Genomic DNA, 11,289 nt, shown 5'->3' with positions numbered 1-11,289 from the left:
TGCGGGGCTTGAACCCACGAACTGCGAGATCCTGATCTGAGCCAAAGTTAGATGCTTGACCGACTGAGCCACCCAGCGCCCCTGGTGGCAGTTTTAATAAGAAGGGAACTTACTAAGGAGGCTGGTCTGTCTTGGGCATCGCGAGATGAGTAGACCTCCACACCCCCTGCCATGATCTTACACATTTATGCAGAAGCCCTAACTAGATTCAATGACATATATCATTTGGATGTCCTCAACAATGCCTTACTCCCAAGGCTGTGTCCTCCGAAGCAGCTCCCATCATGGGAATGGTGGGCAGAGGATGAATTCCAAGGACAGAGGAGGGGGTGAGGAGTTTTGACTGCCTGGGACCAGTTCGCTGGTCAAGTGGGGTTCACACTCTCTTGATCACCTCCTCCAACAACAGAAAAATGATGTCTCCTCCTTCCTGGTGTTCTCCCAGATTGCTTTGCCAAAGTGCCCAGACCAAAATTAGCATGCCATAAATCCATGCTAAAGTGAATGCATAATCAGACACAGAAAAAGGAGATGTGTATATATATGATATGTTTATATTTATATATGTGCACAGAGAGTGAAAAAGTCACTTACCTCCATCTCACTCCTTCCATAAAAGCTCTGGAACACCTTCCTCTGGTGGCTCTTCAGTGGCCTTCGGCATGACACACAGGGGCTGAAGTGACCTCTGTGGTATTACCCTCTGGCTAAGTTCTGGGCCTTCTTCCAGCCTCCACTTCTCGCTCGTCACTCCTTGCCTCTCTCTGCTCTCCCTCCGGCCCTCACCGGGTTTCTTTTCCCTGGAGCCCATTCCTCTGGCCATGGCCAGCGGGCATGGTCCTGGCACACTGCTGCACTGTGTCCTGGCTCTGTGACGTACCTGCAGAGGAGGCTTGCTCAGAATGATGGCAGGGTGGAAAGGCCAGACAATCCGGAGTCGGGGAGCCGGGACGCGAGCCCCAGACGCCCCTGCTGACTCCTCAGTGTCCTCCAGCTCTCAGAATCTCTGTTTCCTCCTTCATACCACAGAGACCACGACTCCTTTTGTGCCCATGGAGATCACGCGGAATAAAGCCTGCTCGACACGTCACATCAAGTGTGGTATTAATACAAGATATCATTAGTGTCCCACAGGGAGACAGAAATTTCCATGAGAGCAGGGGCTGTGCCTTCCATGACCTCCTTACTCCCCTGCGGTGCCGGCCCCAGAGTTGCATGCGTGAAGATGTGTGTCATGAATGTGTAGTTGAGAGTGTGTAAATGCAAGGAAGGGATGAATGTGGTTATTACGATAATGCCTTCCTCCTGTTTTTCTCAATCCTGTTTTTTCTCTTTCTTATTCCCATTTCATTACTTTTATTTCTTGTTGCTTCATAGGTAAAGGAGTACGTGGACCGAAAAAGAATACAGGAGATAGAGGGGCGCCTAGGTGGCTCAGTCGGTTGAGCGTTCAACTTCGGCTCAGGACACCATCTCACTGTTCGTGGGCTCGAGCCCCGCGTCGGGCTCTGTGCTGACAGTTCAGAGCCTGGATCCTGTTTCCGATTCTGTGTCTCCCGCTCTCTCTGCCCCTCCCTGCTCATGCTCTGTCTCTCTCTGTCTCAAAAATAAATGAAACATTAAAAAAAAAAAAAAGAATACAGGAGATAGAGAAAAGTCATGACGCCCAAATGGGGACACCGGTGAGGCACGCTCTGATCTGTACACACTGTGGCACTTCTTAGAAGTGTGGACGGATGAAGAGATAGAGCAGGGTGGGGGGGAGGGGCTGGTATAAGAAGGTGGGTGGGTGGATGAGAGAGGGTTCCGGAGGGTTCAAGGAGGTTGTGATAAGCAAATTGACCAAGGTAGGAATAACATATTATGTCTGCCAACCACTTGTTCCCAAAGATCAGAAACAGAAACTGGTGGCTTAGTCAATTAAGCATCCAACTCTTGGTTTCGGCTCAGGTCATGATCTCACAACTTGTGAGTTCGAGTCCCACATAAGGCTCTGTGCTGACAGCGGGGAGCCTGCTTCGGATTCTCTCTCTCTCCCTCCTTCTCTGCCCTTCCCCTGCTCATGCTCTCTCTCTCAAAAATAAATAAACATTAAAAAAAGAAAAAAAGAAGCAGTTCTAACCAGTAGTGGGAGGAAGTTCCCCTCGGAGTCAGGGCAGGACCAGCCCTTGGGCACTGGCTGTCTTTCCCTGGCATTCTTGTCACTAGCTCACCTACGGCCGAGGTGTTGCCAGTAACGTTTTTGTTGAAAGCCTGTCTACGGCTGATTGACTTCATCTGTCCTCACGCATGAAGCAGTTGTCTCTGGGGGTTGAGAGACAGAGCAAACCAACAACGATGGGTTCTTTGTCCTACTTCCATCCCAGGGGAAAGAGGAGCAGAGACGATCTCAAAGAGGAAGACTCACGAAGACGACACACGCAAAGAAGACTATTTAGAGAAGGCAAACGCAATGCGAAGGTTGGACAGGAAGCGGAGGGGTTGGGGGGACTTTCAAGCCCTGGGGAGAAGGGAAATGACAACATTACATCAGGAGCCAGTGCCTCAGGGTCCTGGGTACCTCCTTTTATTCATGGGGTAGATTTGAAACAGACCAGTTTTGTTTGAGAGAGAGGACTTTTGTGTCTTTAAACAGGGACTGGATAGGTCAGGTGTGGTCTCAGGGCCCCTCCTCAGCCTACCTGGGGCCTTAGGTGACTCAGGGGCTACAGTATGTGTGCCTCATTGAAAGCAAACAAGAGAAAGAAGCCACTGACTCTGTCCTAAGGGGGTGAATGCTCATATTACAAACCAATTTTTGGCTGTCACAAAATTGATTGAAGGTAAGGAAGAGTTTGGAAGTCCTCTTGTGATTGTCTTCCTAATTTTACACTGTCAAACATTTATTAAACACCTACTGTTTCACTTATTTCTTTATGACATCATTATCCCATCAGATAAGGAAAGTAGAGAAAAGCTAGTACGGGAAATGTCAAGGTCAGTTGTCTTCAGTGAGGGGAGTGAAAATGGAATAGCCCCTTAATTGGGCAGGTGAGCAGTACTCCATTCACACCTGACCCCAGCACATATTTATTTTTTTTACTAGACTACGAAGGGAAGAGAATCTTGTCAACAGCCTCTGAGTTAGGATTTTCCATCAAATACCCTCAGCGGTGGTTCTCCGGGTGCCCAGCCCCTTGCTGAGTTCTTCCTCAGTGCCTTGGACAGGGCAGGGGGGTAGGAGATGCCCCTCAGTACCCTCAGGAACTGGTCTTAGGACAGGGCCCAGGGTTTTCAGGGTCCCACGAGGGTCCCCATTCCTGCATCTCGGAGAAGCAGCCTCAGCCTCAGAGCTGAAGGAATTCTTACATCACAGAGCACCTCCCGGGTCCCTCATGCTGGGGTCCAGCTTCCAACCAGCCAGGCAGGGTCTCTGCCCCCGGGGGTGGGGTGTGGGTGGAGGGGGGCCTTCTATCGCAGTAGGGGTAATGGATAATGCGGGAGGAGGGGAGATGAAATTCAAAACATGACTAGTGTTGAGGAGAAAAGGAAACAGGTGATGGGTTAGTGAGGGGGGTGGAGAGAGGGAGGCTGGCCAAGCCCTCTCTGAGCAGGTGACATAGAGAAGAAGCAGCCATGGGGGGAAAACTTTTCAAGCAGAGGGAAAGGCCAAGTGCAAAACTCTGGAAAATAGCTCGGCCTGCCTGATAGCTAGGAGGAGCTCCGGGAACGTGGCTGGTTTGGGTGGGGTCCCCATTTTGCCCTCCATAGTCTCATGAAGGAAAGAGAGAAGTCTGGGCCCCCCCTCCCCAGGATTCTGGTTCAGTGGGGCGTAGGGCGTGGAGAGAGGATGGAGCAGGTACCTGCTTGCTTAACAAGTGTTGGGTGATTTGGATTCACCTGACCCTGTTATCACAGCGCTCTGGCAGATGGTGACATGGGGCTAATGACCAGAATCCCAGATTCTAACTCATTTTCATCCCATTAGCAAGGTATTTATGATTTGGTCAAGGATCGTGTCAAATTGCAGTGGGACAGAAAACAGGGGCAGGAAGAGGCCTCAGCAATAATTTAGCACAAACAAGGAAACCATGCAGAGATGCTCCGTGGTTTTCTATAGGCTACACAGCAAGTTAAATCCATTCTGAGGCTCCGATCAAGAGGTAGCTGAACCTCAAAACTCCCCTCCGTGTAGACTCCCTTCTCTCGTTTTCTCCCGGAAGGAGAAAATAAAACAACCATAAACAAAATCTCCATAAGCCACACATTAAATGTCTTTGCTGATTGTCCCTCCCTGGTGACGGATTATTTGCTTCGTGACAAATTATTTGCTAAGCATATGCTGAGGCAACAAAATGGGATGGAATTAGCTGTTATATGAGGTGTTCATTTAAAAACCAACCAACAGGGGCGCCTGGGCGGCTCAGTCAGTTAAACGTCTGACTTCGGCTCAGGTCATGATCTCACGGTTCGTGGGTTTGAGCCCTGCATTGGGATTCTATGCTGACAGCTCAGAGCCTGGAGCCTGCTTCGGATTCTGTGTCTCATTCTCTCTTGGCCCCTCCTCCACTTGTGCTCTGCCTCTCTCTGTCTCTCAAAAATAAATAAATGTTTAGGGGCGTTTGGGTGGCTCAGTCAGTTAAGCATTCGGCTTCGGCTCAGGTCATGATCTCAGGAATTGTGGATTCGAGCCCCGCATCAGGCTCTGTGCTGACAGCTCAGGGCCTGAAGCCTGCTTCGGATTCTGTATCTCCCTCTCTCTCTGACCCTCCCCTGATCACGCTGTCTCTGTCTCTCAAAAATAAATAAAAAATATAAAAAAAATTAAATAAATGTATAAAAAATCCCCAACAGCAGGAAACACTTTGATTTATAATAGTTGATCTTTAACCTTTCTTCTTTTTAAAAAATGTTTATTTTTGAGGGGGTGGGGGTGGAGAGGGCACAAGCAGGGAAGTGGCAGGGAGAGGGAGAGAGAGAGAATCCCAAGCAGGCTCCACACTCATGCAGGGCTTGAACTCACAAACCATGAGATCCTGACCTGAGCTGAAGGTGAATGTTGAGTGAACTGAGCCACCCAAGCACCCCTTTAACTTTTCTTTAGGTCAATGAGAGGTCAGGAGAAAAAGTTGTATATTGACACATAGTCATGTATATTACTCAATGACAATATTGACTCCAATAGTAATGGAATGTATTAATGAAGTAGTAATGAAGTAATAATGCCATCTGTATATTAGAAAAGAATGTCTTCTTTGTTAATTAAGGAGTGATTGTGACAGGAGCCTGTATCCAGCATATGTGAAATAGCAAATTAGCATCCGAGGCCACTGCAGATCTCCGCTTACTGACCCTCCTACCTGCCACCACTTGCTGGAGGTGGTGGGCTGCCCTCTGTGCCCCCACCGTCCCCGGGCAGCAGGCTCTGGGCTCTGAGCCAACCTCAGATCCCCCAGGGTTGGAAGAGCCACCTCCCCGCCCGTTGCTTCTGAGAAAAGCAGCATCAGTGTCAGAGAACATGAATTCCTCCATGCTTTCACTTATTCATTCATAAGCGAATAAATTTACCAGAGCAAAAATCTCAGCACATTGTCTAAGTAAGGAGTTAAATTGCCTGATATGCAAATGAATTTATCTGGAAATTTCCTTAATGCTTAGCCAGACACTTAATATTTTGCTTTCATCAAAAAGACCACAAATTAGGGCAGAGCCTGAAAGTTTGGGCCAAGCAGACCCAATCTAAACCCAGTCTCCTTTGCTCCCACACACGCCCACAGGGCCAAGGGGGACAGGTGTTGTCTGATTGAAGAGGAAGAGGTTTAGCCAACAGAATATCACAAAAACACGGGTAAGGATCCTGGGATATGTGATGTTCGTACAGAAGCCATACTGCTAATTGCAGATGAGTCTTATCTAATACAAAGGGTCTTTAAGGAGAGCTGTGAGTGGAAGCATTTTATTCACCGTCAGGTTGAATTGCCCTATGTGCCCATTTCCTGGCATATATAAGGATTCATGGAAAGACAGGCAAGTGCCGGGCCTGATGACTTCAGATCAATCCGCTCGTGTGGGAGGGGCCACAATGGACCCTTCCAGTGCCTCCCCAGGGCTCCCTGCTCAGCCCCACAATATGTCACAGGATGGTCACTGCAGACCTCTCCCTGTTCTCCTCCCACACACACATCAGTAAAACGGGCCCATTCCATTGAAGATACAACGTTAATACAGGAAGACTGGTCTCTGCTACCGGGCGCCCTGCAGGCTTCACTTCGAGGGACACGGCAGCTGGTGACCTCACCGAAACTCGTGGCCAGGCGCCAGCGGAAAGGTTTGGTGAGTCATCTGGTCGGAGGAGCCCTGTGTTGTCTCAGAAGCTGTGGTTGGTACGGTGCAAGCCTGTCGGACCCCTAGGAACACGAGGGAGGCCCAAACCTTTGCAGGCATTTGGGGTTTGGAGGACTTTCGTTCCCCACCTGGCACGGTGCCTCCATCCCTTATGCTGCCTGGTGAGGAAAGGGCAGGCGTGGATACAAGCTAAGGGAAGGAAAAAATACGAATTAAGTCGATTAAAGCCTGGGTATCTCCCCAGCAGGGTCACCTTTTGAGTTGGACATGTCCGTGACTGCGGAAGGTGGGGGTCGCGCTCTGTGGCGGGGAGGACACAAGGAGAAAACACCCCTAGGATTTGGGTCCCGGGTCTGGAAGGGGGCGGACACTGGCATGGCCCCGTGGAGCTCCGGCTCCTGGCAGTGCACGCGCGCTCCTCCAGGTGGAGCCTCTTACCCAGGAACAGCATATGCTGGCGAGCGCTCCCGTTTCCATCAGGGGAGGGCTGAGAAGGTGTTCCATCCACTCCCTTCCACCATGGCTCCAACCCTCGTGCCCCCAGGGCCAGGCCTACTTGCAGCTGGGGAGCGCTCTGTCCACCTGCCCACTGTTTCTAGAAATGCAGGGGCTCCTAGGCCCTGTAGAATGTGGAGACCCTCTCAGTTCCTGTGGTGGCCCCTGCGGCTTATGGGGAGGGTGGGGGAAATGCCTGCTGCTGCCTCGTACACAGATGTCTGGAAACAGAAAGGAACCAGGGCAGCCGGTGGGCTGAACTCGGTGGGGTTTGGCTTGTGATTGCTCATGAGTCCTGGTCATTAGCCCTCTGCACCGACAGTGGACTATTCTAAAGGGATTAGCCCGATGGCTTGGACAATGGGAAGCTGAGAGGTGGCTGATGATGAATAAGCTCTTATGTGTCAGAAAAGGTGGAAAAGCCATCTGGCTTCACCTGCAATCCTGGGTTCCATGTCCCACCTCCGACACCCGTGACAATCAGGAAACTGATCCCCTAGCCCAGCTGTGAGCCTCAGCAACCGACCCTTCAGCTGATACAGCTGAATTGGGTGCATAGGAAGAGTGGCCCCTGGAGTGCCTGGGTGGGCTGGCATGTCACCAAGGATGCTGGGTCGCCCTTGAAATGTAGCGACTTAGTTAACATGTTCTGTGGGTTCTGCAACGCCCAGGGTTGGGGCATCTGGCTGGCTCAGCTGGTAGAGCTGCGGTTCTGGATATCAGAGTCACGAGTTCAAGCCTCCTGTTGGGTGTGGATTATTTAAAAACAAAAATCTTAAATAAACAAGCAAGCAATACCTCGGCGGAGAGATGGGAAATTGATTATATTGGCCCCCTCCTTCTGAGTGAGGATTCTAAATATGCCCAGTTTGTGGGAACACTTGGCCTAACTCGAGCTTTTCCTTATCACCACATAAACCAGGCTGCCACCATTAGAGTATTAGAGAAGCTGAGTACCACGTATGGACACTCACGCCATAGGAACAGTGATCAGGGGTCACATTCCAAAACTGGACAAAAGAAGATGACACTGAGTGGAGGTTTCATCGCCCCTCAAACCTGCAAGCAGCAGGCATGGTGGAAAGGAAAATGGAGTACTAAAGCATCAGCCTAAATTACTAACAAGTACAACCACTGTGGTCAGGCTAAAGTGTTGTCCAGGCTTTCCATCTGGATGATGTACCAATACAGTCTGTTGTTCTTTATTCTAGAATGGGGACCCTACTGAGACACTCAATGCCAGAAGACATGGATGTTTCAGGAACATCCATTGCCCCGACTCTTGCCGTGGATCAATGTGCTCCACTTCTGAAAACACCAAGCCCCGATCATGCATCATCTGGTGCAATCTGCAGTAAGACATCCCGCCAGCACGGGTGAATTACTTTGCACCCTCTGTGGGGGTGGGTGGCGGACCGCTCCAATCTCCATGGGGATCCGGCTGTCCTGTGGCATGCTGAACTGGTTGAAAACATCATACCTGTAATGTTTCATGCACCATAGAGGGGAGAAGGTGGCAGTCTTGGGCCGGCATATCCCGTCCCCAGTCCATCTCCTCACACCCGACACTGCTGCCTCCCCTGCTAACATGTACAGTACGTACAAGGCTACGTTCTGAAGGAGGCCAGGCTCCCTCTCCTCAAGGCCAGGTGCACACACACTGTTTTCCACCGCAACAATCATTTGGCTCGTCTTTGTCTCCTCCGTTGGCCTGGAAGACAGCACACCCAGAAGCCCTGACTGAACTCACCCAGCAAGCTTTAAATGGTAGCTGTCCTCCAGAATAAGATGGCCTTGGATATTATTCCCGCCTTGCAAGGAGGTACCTGTGCCATTGTCCCAACAGAATGTTGTGTGTTCACACCTGATGTGTCATCTTTAGTGCATCGCATGAGGACACAGGAGCACATCCTGAGGGACCCGGTCCCAAACTTACAGGTCTTAATAAATCAGTGGTTCAGATCATGGCGCTCTTCGTGGGAAAACACTGTTTTGGGGATGATTATCTTAATCTGCCTTTTCTCTTGAATGTGCCTAGACTGTTGTTGTGGTAGCTGTCTCAAGGAGGCTAAACAGCTGCCCAGAATGGGCCGTCTCCACGAAGCAAGGGGTTTCGTCTTGCTGACCCCTCAGGCATGCAGTGGAGGAGGGGGGCATGCGGGATTAGAAAAGCTGGTTAGGGGGAAGTTGAAGGAGGTGATCGAGGGGACGTGACTGCTGGTTAACCCTGAGCTTGACCCAAGGCAGCCTGAGGCTCCTCATCCCCTTCCCCATGCTGCCCAAGAACACAGCTTTGTAGAGCAAGGTGTTGTTGAGAACATCTAGGTGGCATATGTGACTGAAGCCAGTTAAGGCCTCTACATAAACATTGAATGTTCTGGCAAGCGGGCGTGGAGATCGACCCTTCCTGTGGTGCCCAAGACAAGTCTTGTTAGTTCGGTTCCTAGTTAGTAGGTAACGCGCCACCTACCCATCTGGAGAGACCTGCTTCTTTCTTGGTTTCTTCTTGCCCTCTGTGTCCAGGGGCCAGTTTGCAAACCAACATCGCCTCTGCCGCCATTGAATCCTGAGAGGTCAAGTGTAAGCATTGTGTTTGATTCCTCCTTGTTTCCCCCAAACCAACGCACTGTGTGGTGTAGTTGGAGGTCAACACACTTGTTAAACAAGCCGATGAGCCAAGATTAGATTCATGGGGGAAGTCCTCCCCTAGAAGAGTGGCCAGAAAATGGACAACAGAGATTGATTGGCGGGGGTTGGGGGGAGAAGGGATAGGGCTGCTTGCTGTATGTAGAAGGAGGAAGTGGTTCATGGTAAGCGTGCGTCTGTGTGTCTGTGTGCGTGCGTGTGTGTGTGTGTGTGTGTGTGTGTGTGTGTAATTTGGGAAGTGGGGTAGAAACGCTTGTCCCCTTCCTACATTTGGGAGGGAGTGTTTGTATCTGCATTCTGAGCCTGTGTTTTGGAGGCAAGCATGCCTGAGTTCAAGGCCCAGCTCTGACACTTCTCAGCTGTGTCACTTGGTGGGGTCATCTTACTTCTGTGAGTCTCAGTTTCTCATCAGTATACTGGAGGTAATGACAGCCACATGCACCTGTCACGACGGGTTAAGTGAGATGAGACACCCTCACGCAGGTCTTGACATATGACAGATTCTGAATTTTGGCGCCCTTGTTTTGAAGACCCTCTGCCTGTCTAGGCGGGGGTCTGGGACCTTGGGGATGGCACACGCGTGAGGTTGGGTACCCTCTGCCGTTTGTGCTTACTTGTGGTGCTTCTGCACAGTAAGCTCCCAGGATCAATACACCACTAATTCAATGCCTCATGCTTTTTGCTTCAAGAGCATCCGGATACTGTTCTGTTTGGGTCTGTTTTAGCAAGAGGGCAGATGGGAGGGAGAAGTATTTTGAAGTAGATTCAATCCAGGAGGGACATTCCCTAGGCTGCCTTCTTCTCAAATGCCTTCCAAGGAGTATTTAAGCTTGGCGTGCCCTGGGGACACCAGGTTGACTCAACTAGGCGCCTCCGTGTGGCTCTACCCCAGCTTGGCTCTCTGCGCATTGGCTTGGCCACTGGAACTTTCTGTTCCTTTCCTGCTAATGGGGATTTTGCATCCCTGATTCTATAGGTGCCATCCATTTGGCCCCAGGCCCGAGGCAAGTCACACCCACCTCCTGCAGGGGCTTTCAGAGGGTTTTCAGGGAATGGAGGTAGGCTGCTCCTGCCCCAGTCCTAGGCTCCCCACCTCTACCTGCAGCTGTGCCTCCATCTGGCAGATCCGGGGGCAGGACTCACGCAGCCCAGAGGGAATGCAGCCAGCCCTACCTGGAGCCCCAGCTGTCTTTTTCAGATACAGAACCTCGGGACAGTACAGCGGCTCCGTGGGGTGGGGGCTACTTGTGGCTCTTCCATCCCGGGAGGGGCTCCCTCGCTCTCAGAATGTCCCCCTCCCGCCGGCCTGGTCTGCGGAGGACGCACTGTGGTTTTCGGGTTGCCCCTTACCTTCTCCGCATTCAGAGCCTCCCCTTCGGAGACCCCATGCTGAGTGTGACCCGGGAGCAGAACCCGAGCAAAGGAATTCTGCCTCCACCCCCACCCCTGACTCTCCGGAGTTTACCGAGTGCCTCCCCGCCATCCACGGAGAGGGGTGTCACGTCCTCACTCCTAGGGCCAGTTCTCCGCCTTCGGCGAAGGGCCCCTCCCCCAGCTCCTCCAAAAACGGCCAAAAAGAAACTTTCGCGCTCCCCACCCCCCACCCCCGGCCTCCCGCCCCCGCACCACACTGCACCCCTCCCCCCTCGCGGCCAGGGATGGGGGGCGGGGAAGGGGAGGAGGCCGGCGCTCTCGGCGCCCTCCGGGTCTCGCCTTACTTCCGGGAGGCGGGGGAGAGGCGAGGCCCGTGGAGCCCCCGCGTCCTGCCGGCCTCCGGCTCCGCGCCTCTCCGCGGCCGCGCGCTGCCTCCTCTCCGGGGCGCTG

The 11,289-nt window shown here is 51.9% G+C and overlaps 1 long non-coding RNA gene across 1 annotated transcript; it reads right to left on the bottom strand.

Moving 5' to 3' along the window:
- Positions 1–8,150: 8,150 nt before the first annotated feature.
- On the bottom strand, positions 8,151–9,369 carry LOC115282977. The gene is made up of 3 exons (XR_003904830.1): positions 9,290–9,369; positions 8,423–8,530; positions 8,151–8,299 (listed from the first exon to the last, which is right to left on the bottom strand). It is a non-coding gene; the product is annotated as an uncharacterized LOC115282977 (long non-coding RNA).
- Positions 9,370–11,289: the final 1,920 nt, after the last annotated feature.

The sequence above is a fragment of the Suricata suricatta genome, chromosome 17 (assembly GCF_006229205.1).
Source record: "Suricata suricatta isolate VVHF042 chromosome 17, meerkat_22Aug2017_6uvM2_HiC, whole genome shotgun sequence".
Classification (NCBI taxonomy): Eukaryota; Metazoa; Chordata; class Mammalia; order Carnivora; family Herpestidae; genus Suricata; species Suricata suricatta.
The sequence above is the reverse complement of the archived record's forward strand: the minus strand, read 5'-3'. Positions and strand labels throughout refer to the sequence as shown.